Below are 18,380 nucleotides of genomic sequence, written 5' to 3'. Positions count from 1 at the left end.
CCAGGGCTCAAACCCATATCCCCTGCATTGGCAGGCGGATTCCTAACCACTGCACCACCAGGGAAGTCCCCTGAGGCAGACTCTTAAGGGGCTGACAGCTGAAGGCTGTCTGCCAGTTACACCCCCCACCCACCCACCTGTAGCTACAGATCTGGTGATACATTACAGTATCCACTACAGTCCATCACACTGCTTGGATCTTCTCCATCTGTGTTTCAGGAGCAGCTACTCCAGGGTGTTAATTTCCTCCTGGGAGAAATTTACAAGGGGAAGGTTTATGGGATGAACTACAACATTCACCTCTGAGCTGGCCTCTGGGCCACAGTGACATTCATTATCCCCTTCCTCTACTGGCTAGATTCCCTGCAACCTTGGCTAGCACGTTTGCTGGTCCTCGTGGCATAATACAGACTCTCACCTCTGAGGGGGTCTGAGCCAGTGGTCACTAAGGCCATCATAGGCTGGAATTCCTGCCTTTGTTCATTTTGTGTCCAAACTGGACAAAGGAGGTGCTCAAGTGGTTCCTCCCACCCCCATTTTGTTGATCAGTGTTAATTAGCCCTGCCAGGATATACATCCCCTTCTTTCCTGGTGGTCCCTTGGCTCCAGGAGCTGAAGCGCACAGGTGGCAGTCATCACCTCAACTTCAGTGGGAGTCCTGCTGTGTCCACTGGAAGAGGTGTCCTCCCTTTGGGAACCATGAGTTGCAGAGCCCAGAGCTGGAAGGACAGAATCACAAATTCCCCATGTGGGTAACTGAGTGTGATGGTAAGTGATGCCACCTCTTGGTTCCCAGGCCATGTGTTTTTCCTTTGGGGGTACAGCCCTGTATAAAATTTTGATTAAAAATGGGGCTTCCCTGGTGGCGCAGTGGTTGAGAGTCTGCCTGCCGATGCAGGGGACACGGGTTCGTGCCCCGGTCCGGGAAGATCCCACATGCCGCGGAGCGGCTGGGCCCGTGAGCCATGGCCACTGAGCCTGCGTGTCCGGAGCCTGTGCTCCACAACGGGAGAGGCCACAACAGTGAGAGGCCCGCAAACCGCCAAAAAAAAGGGTACTGCTTTTCAAATGTACAGGGAATACTCACCAAGATAGACTATATTCTGGGCCATAAAGTCTCAGTGCAAAGGAATTGAAATATACAAGTGTGTTCTCTGATACAAAAAGAATTAAATTAGAATGCAATAACAAAAATATATGCATCATATCACAAAATAGCTAGAAATAAAACCTAATAATCCATGGGTCAAAAGAGAAGTCACAAAGAAAATTAGAACATATTTGGAACTGAATGAGAATGTAGACATGGCACATTAAAATTTGAGGGATGGAAATAAAGAACTATTGATATACAAGAGGAAACTAAAATGTTAAGTGCTTATATTATAAAGAAAAGCTTAAAATCAGTGACCTAAACTTCCACCTTAAGAAGCTAGAAAAAGAAAAATAAAGTCCAAGGTATATAGATGAAAGAATTTAACAAATATATGCGTATCAATGAGAAAGTAAATAAACAAGCAATATACAAACCATTAGTGAAACTGAATATTGTTTATTAGAAAAGATCAAGAAAGAAATATGGGCACTGCACTGGAGGCATCGTAGCATCTGAAATTACTGCTATCAAGCTTTGATATCTAATTTGCCATGAATCCCACGCCTCATTCCTGGCGGCCTCTAATCCTTTCACGTGGGTCTCTCCCGGACCGGGTAGTATCCTCACGTGTGTGCGCTCTCAGTGGTCTGCTGAATACTTGAGGGTGATCCCCTGCAGAGCTCCAGCTTCTCTCCCTGGGCAGCTGTGTGTCCTGCAAACTCTGGCCTCCTTAGGCTTTCTAGATTTTCAGATCTGTCTTTCCAATTCAGGGAGTCTGCCAGGTTCCACCTGATCCCCCTCCCTGTACTGTGTCTTGGAAACTCTCAAGGCTTCAGGTGGGGCCATCATAGGGCTTGCTTTGTCTATTTCCTGTCTCAGGGATCACAGTCCTTCGCTGTCTGATGTTCACTATCTCGAAAACCATTTTTATGTATTTTGTCCAGGTTTTGGTTGTTTCATGGGGGAGAACAAATCTAGGTGGAAGCAGAATTTGATTGGGGTTTTCTAAACCTAAAGGCAAAAACTTTTATTTCCCTCTTGTTTCTTCATGGCTCTTTTCCCTTTGGGGCAACCTCAGTCCGGAATTTCCTGGCCTGCAAAGCAAAGGCTCACAGGTTAAAGTAATGGCAGGAAAATAACAAACAGAAGTCAACAAATATCTCTTAACAATATCACCTGTGTTTCTGCCAAAATGGTGACTCATGCAATTTCTTTCACCGTAATCAAGTTTTATTGTCCTAACCAAGGAAGAGACACAGAAGATTCTGTAGGTGTCTAAACCCTATTTTTTCTTGGCTTGATTTTGTAAGGGAAATTGCCCAACTATACATGAGTCCTCTGAGAAACAAAATTGCCCAATATCAGGAACTTCCAAAGCAGCCTAAGGAGAGTCCAGTGGATCCCTGGCGTCTTTCTCCCCTTGGTGTGTGAGATCCATTTTCCTTGCTCTAATGTGGAGCGTTTAGTTTATGTTTGCGTGTCTGAGTCTCTAATGCCCAGAGTCAGTGTCTGCAGCACTGCAGGTACTTTGTCAGCAGTGCAGGGGAGAGAGAAAACCTGGTGCAGGGGAGAGACAATACCCACTCCCATCAATCCCATTATCTGTTGGCACTGTGGGGACAGCAGAGCTAGAACTCTGGGCACGTGGGCCCCTTCAGTGTCTCAGTGGTATTGAACTGACTTAGAAATGGAAGTCCCATCTTTTTTTTTTTTTTTTAAATTTATGTATGTATGTATTTATTTATTTTGGCTGTGCTGGGTCTTAGTTGCGGCACGCAGGATCTTCTTAGTTGCGGCATGCAGACTTCTTAGTTGCGGCATGTGGACTCAGTTGCGGCATGCATGCAGGATCTAGGTCCCCAACCAGGGATTGAACCCCGGCCCCCTCTACATTGGGAGCGTGGAGTCTTACCCACTGGACCACCAGGGAACTCCCAGTCCCAGCTTCTTTAAATGAACACTGTAGGAGAATGGGTGCTTGGCTAAAGTGGACTTCATTGCGATGCACTGAATATTCATTTCGGTTGATCTCCAAATGGCTAAGGGCAAAAATTTCACATTAAGCTGAAACTGAGGCAGAAGCCAGTTATCACTAACACAGAAAGAGCTCATGGGATATAAGAATGAATCTGACATTTTATTAAAAATTACATTTTTTGCTGTTACTTAAAGTGGAAAACCTGCATTTGTTGTATGGATATGTAGCTTCAAACACAGCCATATAGATATTCTTAGCATTTCATTAAATACATATGTGTGTCCTGCAGAGTTACAATTGCACATGACATAATTTAGCTTTTGATACTATTGATACATGGTTTAGGTACATCACAAGTTCTGTTAAATATACATATGCATTCGTTTTCAAATCCGATACTCTAGGTGTACAATTTGCCTATACACAGTTGGGCTGATGGTCCTAAGATGAGCTTTAGTACAAGTATCAACAGAACAGTTGCTGAACTTCTGGATTTCCATGTGGTGCTTCTATCTTTCACTTGAGGACACCCACCAAACTCTTAAGGTTACCGAAGTTTAGGAGGTTAAAGTCAGAGTGTCTTCATTCAGCTGCCGAATCAAATTTGTACATAACACAATAGTACTGAAAACCTTTAAATTACCACTATTTCCAAATCTGCCCCAACACAGCCTGTTCTTGCTTTGGGAACAGAAAAGAGGAAGACAACTGTTGAATATATGTTTCTTTTGTGATGGAGGCTGTGCATGTGTGAGGGTGGAGGTGTATGGGAAATCTCTGTATGTTCCACTCAGTTTTACTGGGAACCTAAAACTACTCTAAAGAAAATTCTACTTGAAAAATTTATATTTAATAGTGAAATGAAGTTTATTCCTACAGTTAAACACCTGATCAAAACCCTTCTTTCAATAATCTGATTAAAATACAGAATGCTGATGTAAGTTATTTTTTTTTATTTTTATTTTTTTTTGCGGTACGCGGGCCTCTCACTGTTGTGGCCTCTCCCGTTGCGGAGCAACAGGCTCCGGACGCGCAGGCTCAGCGGCCATGGCTCACGGGCCCAGCCGCTCCGCGGCATGTGGGATCCTCCCAGACCGGGGCATGAACCCGTGTCCCCTGCATCGGCAGGCGGACTCTCAACCACTGCGCCACCAGGGAAGCCCTGATGTAAGTTATTTTACAGAAATACTTGAAGGGGGAAGAAATCCAACAGTATTCCTAAATCAGCATTTTGAAGGGAAATAAATTCATCAGCCTCTGAAGGTCAAAAAGCACTTGCTACGCTGTCTTCCTGTCCCCCACCCAGCTGCGGCTGGACCATGACCCTGTGTTTATCACTTTTGTCTCTGTGTCAGGACTTTTGGAATTAATGCTGTCTTCCTCAAAGGCTGAGGATTCTGTCGTGTTCTGATAAGAGCAGGATTTCCACAGAGCCCCAGATGACTGGTGGATTCATTTGCTAGGGCTGCCGTAACAAAGTGTGACAGCCTAGGGGCTTCAACAACAGAAGTTTCTTGTCTCACGGTTCTGAAAGCTGGAGTCCAAAATCAAGGTGTCGGGAGGATTGGTTTCTTCTGACGCCTCTCTCCTCAGCTTGTTAGATGGCTGTCCTCTCCCTGTGTCTTCACCTGGTCTTCCATCTCTGTGTGTGTCTCTGTTCTAATCTCTTCTTATGAGGGCACCAGTCATTGGGTTAGGGCCCACTCCAGTGACCTCATTTTACCTTAATTACCTCTTTAAAGGCTCTGTCTCCAAATAAGCCACATTCTGATGTAAAGGAGGGTGTGCCTGGAAACTTCATGACCACTCTGTGTCAGAGTCTGAATTTTTCTGAGAAGGAACCCTCTTTTTTGTTTACAGATGGGACAGGTAGTTTGGGGATATATTTAACCAAGAGTCTGCAGCTACATGTTTGCAGGGATAAACGAGGAACCTGGGAAGGATGCTGAGTTGGTGCCATCTTTACATTCATCCTAGCAGATGGCACATGCATCGTACCCCTCTCCTTTCTGGAATTTACATGGTCAGAATCTCTTAGGACGACCTTTATAAAATGTTTCTTCTAGTTGGATGTCTGTCCTGGAAAAATTGTGTGAATTTGAAAATGAGTACCAAGGTGAGATAGAATAAAGAAGAATAGAATAAAGAAGGTAGAATTCCAGAGGTCAGCTGAATTCCAGAGCTAAACAATGTGGCCTCTTCCTTCATATGTGAGCTCGTCTTTCAGAGAGTTACCCCATTCTTTCCCAATAAAGACAGATGAAATGTCATTAAAAAACCTCATTATATGGATTCTGTGCTGATTAGTTAATTAGCATCAGTATTGTGAACTCTGGCTGCTTTGTATTCTCTCTGTACAGTTAAAGATTTATTTATTTATTAACTTATTTGGCTGAGTCGGGTCTTAGTTGTGGTGCTCGGGCTACTCTTTAGTTGGGGCACGTGGGCCCTCTAGTTGTGGCACATGGGCTCTCTAGTTGTGGCACATGGGCTCTCTAGTTGTGGCATGCGGGCTCTAGAGCACGCGGGCTTAGTTGCCCCTCGGCCTGTGGGAACCTTAGTTCCCCGACCAGGGATCGAACCTGCGTCCCCTGCATTGGAAGGCGGATTCTTAACCACTGGACCACCAGGGAAGTCCTGCATTTAAAAATCTTAATATCAAAATTGCCATCAGTAGAACTGGGCAGAGAAATACAAAACGAGCTTGGTGCACCGCAAAACAGGGAAGTAAGGAAGTGCTCGCTAAATAAATAGGGAAGAAAGTAAGGAAATAGGAAGAGAGTGACGAAGGGAAGGAGGGAGCAAGAGAGAGAGAGAGAGAAAAGAGAGAGAGAGGAGAGGAGAGGTGTGTGGGGAGAAAGAAAAAGGGGGGAAAGAAAGAAGGAAGGAAGGAAGGAAAAGAAGAGGGAGGGAGGAAGGAAGCATGGGGGTGTGTCAAAGGGACCCAGGAGCCAAATGAAAGAGCTCCTAATGGCCAAAGCTAGAAAATTTTGAACAAAATAAATAATAATAGTAATGGATTATAACCTAAGGAATAAAATAACTATCTGAGTCCATAATGATATAAAGAAACAATTGAAGAAATAAATAAATGAGGAGAAGGCACAAACCTTCCTTAAAGAGAATACCAAATTATATATGTGGACTCTCCTTCTCCAGGGGGTGGGACTTAATTTCCCTCCTCTTGGGTGTGGGCTGGACTTGGTGACTCGCTTCCAAAAAGTTGTGTGGAGAGGGAAAAAATAGTAACTTGATGGCAGAGAAACCTGGCAGACAGCACTTTAAGCAAATGATCAAGGTCAATATCACCAGCGATAAATTATATGTTGATATGTATTCCTTGACATGAAATGATGAGAAGTGCCTTTTGTCTCTGTGGTATTCTTGCCAATAACCCATAACCCCAGTCTAGTAATGAGAAAACACCAAACAAACCCAACTTGGGGGAATTCTATAATATACCTGACCTTTCAAGGTCTTGAAAACAAGAAAAGACTGAAAGACCATCACAGACCAGAAGAGACTAAAAAGACATGATGAGTAAATTCAAAGCAGAGCCTTGGATTGGATCCTGGGACAGAAAAGGGATATTAAAGGAAAAATGAGTGAAATTCACATAGAGTCTGTAGTTCAATTAATAGTATTGTACTTGTATTAATTTATTAGTTTTGACAAATGTAGAATCGTTATGTAAGAAGTTAACGTTAGGCGGAGCTGGGTGAAGAGTATATAGGAACTCTGAACTATCTTTGCAACTTTTCTGTAAATCAAAATTATTCCAAAAGTAATGTTTAATTAAAACATTCATGAAAAGATGCTCAACATCACTAATCATCAAGGAAATGCAAATCAAAACCACAATGAGATCTCACCTCACATCTGTTAGAATGGCTATGAAAAAAAAAAAAGGAAAGAGATAACAAATGTTGGCACAGATGTGGAGAAAAGGGAACCCTCGTACACTGTTGGTGGGAATGTAAGTTGGTGCAGCCACTATGGAAAATATTATGGAGGTTCCTCAAAAAATTAACAGTAGAACTACCATATAACCCAGTAATTCAATTTCTGGGTATTTATCCAAAGCAAATGAAAACACGAATTCAAAAAGATATATGCACCCCAATGTTCATTGCAGCATTATTTACAATAGCTAAGATATGGAAGCAACTGAAGTGTCCACTGATAGATGAATGGATAAAGAAGATGTTGTGTACATATAATATGGAATATTACTCAGCGATAAAAAAGATGGAAATCATGTCATTTGTGACAACATGGATGGACCTAGAGGGCATTATGCTAAGTGAAATATGTCAGACAGAGGAAGACAAACACCATATGATCTCACCTATATGTCGAAACTAAAAAACAAAAAACACAAAAGTCCAAGCTCATAGATACAGAGAACAGATTTGTGGTTGCCAGAGGTGAGGGATGTGGTGGGGGTCAAATGGGTGAAGGGGGTCAAAAGGTATACACTTCCAGTTATGAAATAAATAAGTCATAGGGATGTAATATACAGACTGGTGACTACAGTTAATAATACTGTATTGCATATTTGAAAGTTGTTGACAGTAAATCTTAAAAGTTCTCATAACAAGAAAAAAATTTTGTAGCTATGTATGGTGTTGGACATTAAATAGACTTATTGTGGTGATCATGTCACAATATATACAAATATTGAATCATTATGTTTTATACCTGAAACTAATACAGTGTTCCATGTAAATTAAAAAATCCAGGGCTTCCCTGGTGGCGCAGTGATTAAGAGTCTGCCTGCCGATGCAGGGGACACAGGTTCGTGCCCCGGTCCGGGAAGATCCCACATGCCGCGGAGCGGTTGGGCCCGTGAGCCATGGCCGCTGAGCCTGCGCGTCCGGAGCCTGTGCTCCGCAACGGGAGAGGCCACGGCAGTGAGAGGCCCACGTACTGCAAAAAAAAAAAAAAAAAAAAAATCCAGGGAAGGATAAAAAAAATTATAATCATTTTTCTAATTAAGTCAATGAAAATCCCAGTGTTTTTTCAAGGGTGAAGGGCTGTGAGCTCACAGGCATTCTCTGGTTCTGAGTTAATCAGAAAACCCTTCAAACCTTCAGCCTAAAGTCTATAACCAAAACGTGCTGAAGGTCATCAAAATGTCTAAGATGCATTTTCAAAACTACTCTAAATATGCCCAAATACCAACATCTAAGAGCAACAGGTTTGAGGATGCAAAGGGCTGAACAGTCACAGTGGTCGATTTCTGGACAACAGCATTAACATGGTTGGAGGCCCAGCCCCCAGAACCCAGGGAAGGTCATGTAGCCGCATTGCTGCAGGAGAAGCCTCTGCACCAAATAGGTGCTCGCTTTTAATGGCACGTGAAAAAAATATGATTAACCCTTTTGATGCGAGCTCCCACAGACATTTCGCCGTTTGGAGCCAATGTCATGGCTGGACCAGCCCTTGTGGTTCTTATGATGACTGCAAGATGCACCTCAGCAACAGCCATCCGGGAACTCTGAGAAAGCATGGTCCTCTGGAAGACACCTGGGCTTCCTCTGTCTTGCCGAGCCCCTTGGACCCTCCAAAGGGCCCACACCTGTGCCTCGGGACAGATCCAGCATCTGATTGCCGGCCATCCAGAGTGCCAGGTACCATGAGCTGGGAAACTAGCAGCAACCAACCAAGAAGAGGACATGCACCATTATTTTTTTTTTTTTTTTCTGGAAAAAGCAAACTATTTAATGGAAAATTCCAAAATACATGACTGTTTCCATTCAGTATACTTTGCCACAATTCCATGTGCTTAGAAAAAGGAACTCGGGCTCTTTAAACACAGCAGATCACAGGATTTCCTTGTGAAGCCCTCACTCAGTCTAAATAGCACTTCATCCAGGCTGATGATGAGCTCCACCTGAAAGGGAGGATCATTCCTGCTGGAGTCTGCAAGGAGGCGGCTGCAGGAGCCCAGATGAGAGCCCACTGCGATGGCCTCCGGTATGTGGGTCACGGCAGCCCTTCCAGCCTGCACAGGGCCACACGCCGCCTGCCTACCTGTTGAAATGCTGCTGCTTCTGGGCCTGATGGATGGAAGTCTGCAAGGATGGCTCTCAGGAAGCTCTGTTCCAGAAGGGAGTGATTTCTTAAAGAAAATGAAATGTGAGTTCTCATAAGTGGCTGTACCATCAGCTGAGAGGCTGGTGCATAGCAGAAAATAGTTTAGTATTTTAACTAGCGTGTTTTCTAGGAGTAATTGGGTACCAAGGGGTCATAACTTGTGCAAATCTGAAAGCCCTTCATCTTTACCTGCTGGCATCATTCTCCAGCAAGCATACAAGCATACTTACAGACCTTTTATTTAAAAACTGTTAGTGTCTCTAGATCCCAAACTCTAGGGAACTGTCTTCTTAAAGCATTCTTATTAAGTCTGTTATCTTGAACTTGATTAGTAAAAACAAAATGTGTTCTGAGTAGCCCATTTTTCTCCATCACGTTCTTAGTTTCTTCAGATATTGTATATTCTCTAAGTCTGAATCAGAAACGATTCATCACCGGTATTGTAGTACATGATTTGGGAGTTTCACCTTCTTAAGAAAGTTTGGAGAGCACAGAAACAGAGGCCCATGTGCGTGGGAATTCCTTGCTGATGCAAGTTTGAAGGTCTGAAGCTTTACAGTTGCAGCCTCTTAAGCCTGGGCCTGAAAATTTTTTTTTCTGACGGCAGTACAGTTCTAAAATATGAATTCAACATGTAACCAGTAGGAAAACATTGCTAACTAGATGTTTAACCTTTTTTTTTTTTTTTAATCCAAGTCTTTGAAATCGGGTGTCTTACACTGACAGTGCTTGTAAATTCCAACTAGCCACATTTCCCGTGGCTCATAACTCGTATTGGACAGCATAGTTCTAGACATAATTCTTAAGCCTGGCTTGTTTGTTTCCTTTCTCACCCTCCAGCCTCTCTCTGCTTCAATTGACTGGGAGCTACCTGGAGCCCGAGTCAGCAAGTGTTGAGTGGATGGCTGCTCTCCTGAGCTGAATTGTTACAGGACTGAGTCATTAAGAAGCCTGGATAAACCAGCGACGCTCCTAGGGTTTAGGCTCCTGGCTCAGATTTTCAATCCCAATTTTTGTGCTATTTCCTCACTTTTGTTCTCAAACCAGGCATTGTCTGTGCTCCCCTCTTCCTCAGAATACTTACAGAATGCAACAACTAGAAATAGACGCATACTAACAGGATGGCCTGTCCGACCATTTTTCTTAGAACTACAAGCTCGAATGGGCCGCTGGTCTAGCTTCCAAGTTATCACAGGTGAAAGTTTTACCAATGTTGATCTGGCCTCTAAAAATCTACTTTCTCGCGGCTTGCCCCTCAACGGCCAAGCTATGGTTACATCTTTTGGGCTTTATTATGACAGCACCGCACTTTGAACTATCAATCTCTAATGAAAGATGCTGTTAGCTGCTGTAACAAACCCCCTGAATTCACATGGTTTTACAGTTTACTTCTTGCTCATGTAACAGTCTGGTCGGTGGGAATCGGGCTCCTTCTGTCTTGTGGATTCATGATCCCCTAGGGCCTTGGAATCCTCTCTGCATTCAGTCAGTGGAAACAGTATCAAGGAAGTATGAGCACTTGAGAGCCTTCCCCTGAAATTGCACACATCACTCTGTTCACGTTTCATCGTTTAGAATGCCACACAAACTGCAAGGGAGGCTGGAAAAGGTAGTCCTGGTGCTTAGGAAGAAATGGAGAGTATAGATTTTATTGAGCATCAGATGTCCTTAACATGGTGTTTACATGAATGAGATTGGATTTTAACTTTCCTCTTTCGTATATTTCTCATCTGGTGTTTGATATTTAAGGATAGAGTAGATTATACTAGTTATCGAAGGATATAAATTGGGAGTATTCTCTTTCTGGGAAGTGTTTGGGTGAGACTGAAATTTATTCATTCTTTAAATGATTGGTAGATTTTTTCCATTAAAGCTGACGGTGCTTTACTGTGGAAAGATTTTAAACTATTGATCCAGTTCGTTAACATTATGGAATGATTTGGTTTTCTATTTTTTATCAATTTTGGTAAGCTCCACTTTTTATAGGAATGGATCCATTTCAACTAATTTTTCAAACAATAAATTTCCTCATAATATATTCTTATCTTTTTAAAATGGAAGTGTAGTTGATTGACAATACTGTGTTAGTTTCAGGTGTACAGCAAAGTGATTCAGTCATACATATATTTCTTCGGATTATCTTCCATTGTAGGTTATTACAAGATGAGCATAGTTCCCTGTGCTATACAATTAATCCTTGTTGTTTATCTATTTTATGTATAGTAGTTCGTATCCGTTAATCCCATACTCCAAGTTTATCCCTCCCCCTCTCCCTTTCCCCTTTGGTAACCATAAATTTGTTTTCTATGTCTGTGAGTCTGTTTTTATTTTGTATATAGATTCATTTGTATTATTTTTTAGATTCCACATATGAGTGATATTGAGTATTTGTCCTTGTCTGACTTACTTAACTAGGTATAATGTTCTCTAGGTCCATCCATGTTGCTGCAAATGGCAATGTCTCATTTTTTTTATGGCTGAGTAATATTCCATTGTGTATATATACCTCATCTTTCAAGCCAATTGTCTATTGATGGGTACTTGAGTTCTTTCCATGTCTTGGCTATTGTAAATAGTGCTGCTATGAACATTGGGGTGTATGTATCTTTTCGAATTAGAGTTTTCATCTTTTCTGGATATATATCCAGGAGTGAGATTGCTGTATTATACGGTAGCTCTATTTTTAGTTTTTTAAGGAATTTCCATACTGTTCTCCGTAGTGGTTGTACCAATTTATACTCCCACTAACAGTGTAGGAGGGTTCCCTTTTCTCCATACCCTCGTCAGCATTTATCATTTGTGGACTTTTTTGTTGATAGACATTCTGACCAGTGTGAGGTGATACCTCATTGTGGTTTTGATTTACATTTCTCTAATAATTAGCGACATTGAGCATCTTTTCATGTGCCTGTTGGCCATCTGTAGGTCTTCTTTGGAGAAATGTTTATTTAGGTCTTCTGCCCATTTTTTGATTGGGTTGTTTGTTTTTTTTCAATATCACGCTGTATGAGCTGTTTTATATTTTGGAAATTAAGCCCTTGTCGGTCGCATCATTTGCAAATATTTTCTCTCATTCCGTAGATTGTCTTTTTGTTTTATTGATGGTCCATATCTTTTATTTCTGCAGCATTGGGAGTTGTGTTCCTTTTTTCATTTCTAATATTATTTATCTACCTTTCTTAGGAAGTTACTTGAGGGTGTTCTCCAGAAAACCAAGTTTGTAAACCAGGAAAGGGGAGAATATGGAATTGATATTCTGGAAGCATAAGCAGCAAAGTCCTGGGAGATGGCTGTGTGGTGGACTTTGGAAGTCCCAGCCCACAAGGGAGAAGAGGACTAGGGGTCCTCTTCTTTAAGAAGGGGTGGGGGGTGGTCACAGAATGGAGAGTATGACTAAAAGGTTGAAAAAATATTGAGACTATAAAGGCAAATAATTACAGAAAGGAAAGAAAATTAGAAATGAGAGGGGGTAAAACTGCACAAGAAATATATAAGCCGAAATAAAATGTGACATAATTATAAGGAGTTAATGGGGTGTGAAAACAGAGAATCTTATTTTTCCTTGATGTTAGAGATACTCTCTTTCAAGTGGCCTGGTGTTGTAAAATTAAATTCATAGAGAAATTAATGTAATTCTAACACACTGTGCAGCCCAGAATGGGGAAATATTTGCATAATAATGGTAATGAAATGCTTTCTTTTACTGGTTTCAACTTCTAGAGTGAGCGTATGAATGGGGAACACTTAGATGAAGGACAGAAGTGAAGTTTAATAAGCCTTGAAAATATATAAAAATGTGAAACTATAGCTATAATCATAACGTACATCTTTGTACATTTGTGCCATTATTTCTTTAGGATAAATTCCCAGGGGCTGGGTGGCTGCAAACATGGGTGTGTACATTTATATACATAATTAATATACTGCTAAATCACCCTCCAGAAAAGGGGACCAGTTTATTCTCTCCCAATATGTCTCCCTGCTCCCACCTACTTCAGGATTTCTAGAAAGTCCTCAGAGGTTCTGGTTCATTTATGGTACCTGTCTGTATTTTTCCAGCCCTGCTACACATATTTCCCCCTATATTACTATTTGTTGGATCATTTCAAAGGATTTTTACATTAGTGGGGAGGTAAAGTGTGTGTTCTCAAACTACCGTCTTGAAAGCAGGAGTCCCCTGCCAGATTTTTAAAATGTAAATTGTTTTTCCTTCCTGATTACAAAAGTAATGCATGCTCATTGGAGAAACAGTGTGAAGCGAAGAGGAAACACCTAGCGCCTCTGAGCTTTTGAAAAGGCAGAGGGATACAAGAAAATTGGCCAGGGCTGTCTGCTCCTTGAAGAATAGAGATCTCTCATCTGCCAGGACTGAGAAATGGTAAAGAAATCTCTTTCTCCCTCCTCCTTGCCAAACATATTGAGAGAGAAAGATTGTCCAGTTTTGCCTTGTAATTTTCCCAAATGAAGCAGCAAGGTTTTATTTTGTTATTTTCGAATCGTCACTGGTGCTCCTATAATTCCACTTTGTCTAACGTCTTTCTTTGGCCTCATTTGTGCTGCTGAAGGACCAGTCGATACCCCGGAACCCCAGTGACCCCCCTGTTCCTTCTCCCAGCGAGGTTAATTTAGAACTGCTAATCACTGAAAACTCTATATGGAACGTAGGTTACATCAGCCTGAGCCGCTTGATTGCCACCAACGTGGGGGATAAAGGAACTCTGCAGAGCCAACTAGATCTGGGTTTGATTTGTAAAAACCGGATGTCATTGGGGGCTCCCGCACCCCTTGAAAGTCTGGGGGAACTTGACCCAAACTCATTTCCACAGCCTGGGACATTAAGCTTCCTTCCACTCTCTGTCCTTGCTTTTTTTTGTGGCGTTCTTCTGCCATCCTGCTTCCACATGGGCAGCTCTGGTTCACAGGTGTCTCACGAATTTGGTAACTGAAGATTCTCAGGGAAGGGATCATTTCCAGGCAGCCCTTGCCTTCTGCCGGCTCTCCTGTCTCCTCCTACCTGAGGCCTCCCTGCTGTCACACCTGCGGGACCACCCACCCACAGGCCTTGGAAAGGGCCACCCCTGCAGGCTCTCCTTGGAGGAACAGCCCCTCATCACACCGGATTGCAGGGTCTGGGACCCATGAGATCCCAGTGAATTAAAATGTCTCCATCTGGCTGTTTTACTTGATCAGTTGAAAGGAATTCTGCTATGTGATGATTAGTTTTGAGTGTCAGCTTAGCTGGGCTGCAGTACCCAGTTATTTCATCAGACACTCATCTAGGTGTTGCTGTGAAGCTATTTTGTGGATGTGGTGGACATCTATCATCGGTTAACTTTAAGTAAAGGAAATGCCCTTCAATGCGTGTGGGCCTCGTCTGATTGGTTGGAGGCCTTAAGAACAAAAACTGAGGTTTTCCAAAGAAGTTCTGCCTCAAAACTGCAACATTAACTCCTGCTGGAGTTTCCAGCCTGCCAGCCTCCCCTACAGATTTTAGACTTGCCAGCCCCTGCAATCACACGCGCCAATTCCTTAAAATATATCTCTTTATACTTATATACATACATACACATATATATCCTATAAATATGTATTTCTATCTATCCTATTGATTCTCTCTGTGTGTGTGAGATTATATATAATCTCCTATTGGTTCTGTTTCTCTGGAGAACCCAAACTGATACACACTGTGTATTTGTTTTAATTACACAAATAACGCATGTTTAGTATAGAAAGTTAGCAATTACAGATAAACCAAAAGAAAAATCTTAGCAGCAATTTCACCACCACCACAAGATAACCTCTCAAGAGCTGTGTGTAGATGTACAGATTTCAAAAAGGTATACTTTAACTATTTTTATAAGTAGCTTTTCCAGTTAATATGTAATGAATAGCTTTCTATGTCAGTATGTACCGATCTACCTAATTTTATTTATTTATTTTTGTCTATGTTGGGTCTTCGTTGCCGCACACGGGCTTTCTCTAGTTGTGATGAGCGGGAGCTACTCTTCGTTGCGGTGCGCAGGCTTCTCATTGTGGTGGCTTCTCTTGCTGCAGAGCATGGGCTCTAGGCACATGGGCTTTAGTAGTTGTGGCACACGGGCTCAGTAGTTGTGGCTCTCAGGCTCTAGAGCGCAGGCTCAGTAATTGTGGATCGCAGGCTTAGTTGCTCTGCGGCACGTGGGATCTTCCTGGACCAGGGCTCGAACCCGTGTCTCCTGCATTGGCAGGCGGATTCTTAACCACTGCACCACCAGGGAAGTCCCTCTAATTTTAAATGACCACCAAATATTACACTTCTTGGCTGTACCGTTATTTAATTCTTCCTGTACAGTTGAAAAATTACTTTGTCTATTTTTCTCTATTATAAACAACACTGTAAACAATATCATTGCTTATATAACTTTGTGCCCTTTGTCTATGATTTCTTGAGGATGAGTCCTTCTGGCTTCCCTCTCATGCTCCCCCTCACCCATACACACAAGAGGTATTTTCTACAAAACTGTGATCTCCTTGGGCTGTTGACCTCTTTAAGTGGGATTCACAGATTATTAAAGCTAGAGAGACCTTATGGATCTAGTCAAACTGATGCTGAAAACTCGGCCACTGTGCCCCAGTGCTGAATTGAATCTTGGAGACAGAGTTTTGGGTGAAGTAGAGAAGAATATCTTTATTGCTTCACCAGGCAAAGAGGGGAGACGACAGGCTCATGCCCTCAAAAACTGTGTGTCCCAACCCAGGTGGATTTGGCAAGAAGTTGTATAGCAGTGCTTCAAGGGCAGGGTTGCTGATAAGGATCAGGGTGTGGGCAGGTCCCACATTCCTTTAATCTGGCCTCAGGTGGTCTCCTGATGAGCTTCTGTGGTTCTCAAGGTTATCAAGCTGTGACCTTCTCTGGAATGAAGAGTGCTTCATCAAGTAGTTAACATCTTCCATTTGGTGGGGTTTTAGTTCTGCAGAAGAGCTCAAAGATATTGTTATGTGTGTCCCTTGGGGCAGAACCAGGACCTGCCCCGAGGCTGCACTATTGTTTCTTGACTGTTCCTCCCTTGTCTCTGCATGCCCTCCCTTCCCTGATTAGCAACTGTTTGAACCTGCCCTTTGGAACTCAGAGAAGGTCATGGAGGCTGAAGCCTGTTTCTTACAAACAAGAAATGGGGGACACAGAAAGGCTTCCGTGCCCAGGAGCCCCACAAGGTCCTGCTCAGTTTCAAAACCTTATCATTTTCAGACAAATGGAGGCCAAGAGAGGGGAAGTAATTTTCTCAACTTCAGCCAGGCAGCTGAGAGCAGATCAGGGCCCAGAACCCAAGTTTCATAACTCTGTGCTTTCAGATGAATTGATTCCACCCTGTTCAATTGTTGAGTTTTATCTCAGAAAGCACTACACCCCGTCTAGATGATATCCTTCAGTTTGGTGAAAGTCAACAATCAGAGTAAATGCCCCCAGCATTTTGCCCCAGGGAAACCAGTCCAGTGGAGGCTAAAAGAGAAAAACTCAAGTCCTGAATTTCTGGAAGACTTAACTTTCTTGCATTTTTGATTAGATGAACTGTGCTGTAGGCAAGATGAATGGTTGCTGCTAAACCATTGTCTAGAGAAATTGAACTGAGTAGTGGTAGTTATTCATGGCAATAAAACGCCCCCCTTTTTTTTTTCCCGGCAAGCGGGCCTCTCACTGTTGTGGCCTCTCCCGTTGTGGAGCACAGGCTCCGGACGCGAAGGCTCAGCGGCCGTGGCTCACGGGCCCAGCCGCTCCGCGGCATGTGGGATCTTGCTGTACCGGGGCACGAACCCATGTCCCCTGCATTGGCAGGCGGACTCTCAACCACTGCACCACCAGGGAAGCCCTAAAACGCCCCTTTTATTAGAAAAAAAGGTTTTTGCATTAAAAAATAAGATATGGTCTTTGAAGCTGAACAATTTGAAGAGTAGGAAGAAAACAGACTCGCTCTAGTCATATCACTTAGAGAGGGCCACTGCTAACCTTTCTGGGAACTTACTTGCAGCTGTTTTGTATTTGTATTTTCTATAATACAAAATTATAATCGTCAGAGTCTATATAGATTGTTTTTCCTGATACCACAGTATGAACATTATGAAATAACATTGTTATTTCATAATCTTTATAAATTTAATTTAAAATAAGTGCATATATTCCATTGTTTTAATGGGCCAGCTTGGCATCCCCCTCTTATTGAACATGTGGTTGTTTCTACTCTTTTGCTGCATGAGAGAGAGACAGGGACAGAAAAATGTCCTCTAAAGTAGGTATATGGAAATATTGGAAATGGTACTGATGCTGAAAGCTTGGCCTCTGTGCATCAGTGCTGAATGGAATCTTGGAGACAGAGTTCTGGGTGAAGTAGAAAAGAATATCTTTATTGCGTCACCAGGCAAAGAGGGGACACAACAGGCTCATGCCCTGAAAAACTGTGTCCCCCCCACCTGGGAGCATTTGGTGAGGCGTTTTATAGCAGTGCTTCTAGGGTGGGGTTGCTGATAAGGATCAGGGTGTGTGCAGGGCCTGTACTCCTTTAATCTGGCTTCAGGTGATTTCCTGGTGAGCTTTGAGGTTATCAAGCTGTGACCTTCTCTCTGGAACATCTTCCATTTGGTGGGGGTTTTAGTTCGCAGATGAGCTCAAAGACATTGTTATGTGTATCCCTTGAGGCAGAACCAGGACCCTGCCCCAAGGCTGCACTGTTGTTTCCGTGGCTGCTCCTCCCTTGTCTCTGCATCCCCTCCCTTCCCTGATTAGCAACTGTCTGAAAGGCTTCTGTGCCCAGGAGCCCCACAGCGTCCTGAAATAACCTTCGGTATTTCAAGGTTAAGGCATATTGGTATAGCCCTAGGCTGCACTTCCGTGTAATAGGCAGATAATAACTAGAAATAAGATCATCGGGATAATTCTAACCCGACAACATTTAAAAAAAAAAGTCCTGAGCACCTGTTTGAAGGAGGAATTCTTAACATACCCATTTATGCTTAATCTAAAGACTTTAAAAGTGGTCATTTTTTCTGTACATCAAATTTGCCAGTTCTCTTAGAGGCTGATAAAGGTCTTCCAGCCCCATTTTGTCAAACTGTGCTGTGCATAGGAATTGCCTAGGAAACGTTAAAATTCAGATTCCTGGGCCCACCTGTAGGAATGTATGTTTCTGGGCTGCAGTGGGACTTGGGAATATGCATTTTTAACCAGCACCCCCC

At 42.8% G+C, this 18,380-nt stretch overlaps 1 pseudogene; it reads right to left on the bottom strand.

Moving 5' to 3' along the window:
• Positions 1-4,871: 4,871 nt before the first annotated feature.
• Positions 4,872-5,358, bottom strand: LOC112415012 (E3 ubiquitin-protein ligase RNF13 pseudogene; annotated as a pseudogene).
• Between the last annotated feature and the right edge of the window lie 13,022 nt (positions 5,359-18,380).

The sequence above is a fragment of the Neophocaena asiaeorientalis genome, unplaced genomic scaffold (assembly GCF_003031525.2).
Source record: "Neophocaena asiaeorientalis asiaeorientalis breed wild unplaced genomic scaffold, Neophocaena_asiaeorientalis_V1.1 scaffold523, whole genome shotgun sequence".
In the NCBI taxonomy this organism is placed as follows: Eukaryota; Metazoa; Chordata; class Mammalia; order Artiodactyla; family Phocoenidae; genus Neophocaena; species Neophocaena asiaeorientalis.
Note: the sequence above shows the minus strand (reverse complement) of the source record. Positions and strands in the feature narration are given on the sequence as shown.